This window comes from Fulmarus glacialis, unplaced genomic scaffold, assembly GCF_000690835.1.
Source record: "Fulmarus glacialis isolate BGI_N327 unplaced genomic scaffold, ASM69083v1 scaffold24943, whole genome shotgun sequence".
Taxonomy (NCBI): Eukaryota; Metazoa; Chordata; class Aves; order Procellariiformes; family Procellariidae; genus Fulmarus; species Fulmarus glacialis.
In genome coordinates this window covers 228-2,918 of record NW_009202800.1, presented here as the reverse complement: position 1 = coordinate 2,918, position 2,691 = coordinate 228, and positions in this window count along the sequence as shown.

The following is a 2,691-nucleotide window of genomic DNA, read 5'->3' as shown; positions in this document are numbered from 1 at the left end:
AGCAGCTCAAGATGGTGCCCCATGTTTCACAAACTCCAGTCTCTGCTGGAGACACCCTGCCAAAGACCCACAGCGGGGCTGAGTGGGGAATTAGGGGAGCCACGGTCTTCCACTGGTGTCTGCTGGCTCAGGTGTCCTCAAAAGGCAAAGATGCTCCTGATGATCGTCTTCACGTTCAGGGAAGGAGAGAAAAGCCCTGGGAAGCAGAGATGGGATTGCAACCTCTCTGTACAATAGCAGGGGTGTACGTTTGGCATTTACGCTGTGCTGCCAGCCACTCCTGAATGGTGCAGTCTTGGCTGCTCCCCAAGGACCTGCCGCATTTGTATGCAGGACCAAAGCGAGAGGGGAGGGAAACTGCAGAGTCAGGCAAAGTTTCCCATTCGTCATGGCCCGAATTCACCAGCAATAAAGCGTTAGAGGAGAGAGTGCTTAAAAAAAACCCTAAGGATTTCCCTGGAAGAGCTCAGAACAACATTTATAACCAGGTGTTGGATGCACTACTGCACAAGAAACCCCATTACAGAGTGATAAAATTAGACAGCCAGGATTTCTTAAAACGTATTACAGGGACTATATAAAGGCTCACCCACAGCAGGTCCCCCCGCTGCGATGTGCTGCACAAATACATGTTTGGAAAACGTCCCTTCCTGCCTATAGCCTGAAACGATTCATGGGGGAAGGAGAATCATAGAATCATAGAATCATTAAGGTTGGAAAAGACCTCTAAGATCATTGAGTCCAACCGTCAACCCAACACCACCATGCCCACTAAACCATGTCCCTAAGCGCCTCATCTACACGTCTTTTAAATACCTCCAGGGATGGTGACTCCACCACTTCCCTGGGCAGCCTGTTCCAAGACCTGACCACTCTTTCAGTGAAGAAATTTTTCCTAATGTCCAATCTAAACCTCCCTTAGAGAAGGAAGGTATGTATCATCATGTTACCTAAATGAGGTATCAAGGCAGGACAGATCCATCCACGCTCATGTGCGTCTGACCGGAAGAATAATCACCACCTTTCTGTTCCTCAGTTTCCTAATCTGTGAAATGAGGACAACACACAGCAATTCCTAGTGGGGTTGGTTGAAACTTCTTTCGTTAGCACTTAGAAAGCATTTCAAGCTTTTCAAGTGGGTAGTGTTATATTAATGAAAAATATATGGGCAGGTGGCATGTACCCCAAGTATGGTTTTCACAGATGACATCCAGAAGGGACCTCAGAGGATGCCATCCAAGGACCATCCCGTCCCTGGAGTAAGCCTGTATCTGAGCCAGAGAGTATCTTTTCTCCTGGTAGACAGATGCTTGCTGGTGGAGAAGGAAAACCCATGCCAGATACAAACCTCAAGCTCTGGCTCACAGCTGCTTGGCTGAGAAGCCTTCCCACTCGACCAAACATCACCTTTTCCCATCATTGCTTCCCCCACAATCTCACAGGATGAAAAAAAACATGATATATGCATGGCCACCTCCTCATCCAGTGATGACAGCAGCCTACGCTGCAACAGCTCTCCAGGCACCACCTTGGCCTTTCTGTCCCCTGCTTGTTGACTCATATGGTCCTCTGCTCATGTGCTGGATTTATTTTTCCGCGTCAAGCACCACTGCTGCCTTCTCTGCAACAAGCTATGGCAAAGCTAATGCTCCTCATCGTGTTGTTTTCACAGGACAGAAGACATAAGCAGGACTCTTGAGGGACTAGCCTGCATTAAACCAGTAACAAATGAGGACAAGGTAAGAGGAGAGAATAAAAGCCCACAGGTAATGTCTTTTCACCTCAAACAGAAAGTACCACAGTGACAGCAAGGGCTAAAAGCCAACCTGAGAGCAGACGGGGCTTGCAGACAGACCAGAAATGGGGAGGAACAGTCGTCCTAGCCGTAGCTCAGTGGTCACCTTGGCCATACAGAGACTGGCACAGACCTGCAGTCAAGCTGGTACCCCCTTCACCTCCTCTCTGCAGCCTCGCAGCCTGATCCCTGACACCCCAGGTATCTGGCAGATAGATAAGGGATCAGGAGGAGACAGGAGGATCTACAGTGCTCACTGGTTGTGTCTCACCATTACGTGGTTACTTCCCTGGAGCAATCCACGCTGAGCCTGGCACAGCGGTGTGGAAACACCACACAGGCAGGATGGTGAAAAAATGGCTACAGACCTTTTAGACCTAATCCCATGAATCACCACAGTCCACAGCCCACTGGTGTTGATGGTGTTGGGTGGCCTCGCTGCCCCTCTCAGGGGTGATGATTGCCCACTGCTGTCCCCTGTATGACTGGGCTTTTAGCTACTTTAGCATTGCCGAACTTCACCCAAAATTTCAATGCAAAGAGTCTACGTCCGTCTGAATTTTGAGATAAAACTTGCAGCTCCTGAAAGGGCTTGGTTCTTTCTCAGGCTGATCACAGAAGGGGACGTGAGGATGGGTCACCCCAGCCTTGCTGCCTGGAGTGCAACTAGGACTCATCTGACACAGTGCAGCGAGGAAAAGGCTGAAACAAACTCCCTCCATAGTCAATAGACAAACAAGTCCCAATGCAGAGTATCTAAGGACTGTAAAGGAAAACCATCTTCCTCATCAGGAAATGTCGTAATGTCTTACATTGACATTAGGACCTCTAAGACACACAGGGAGAACCACCTGAGTTGACCTTGTGGCGGAGGGTCCATGCTCTCCTCACCAGCG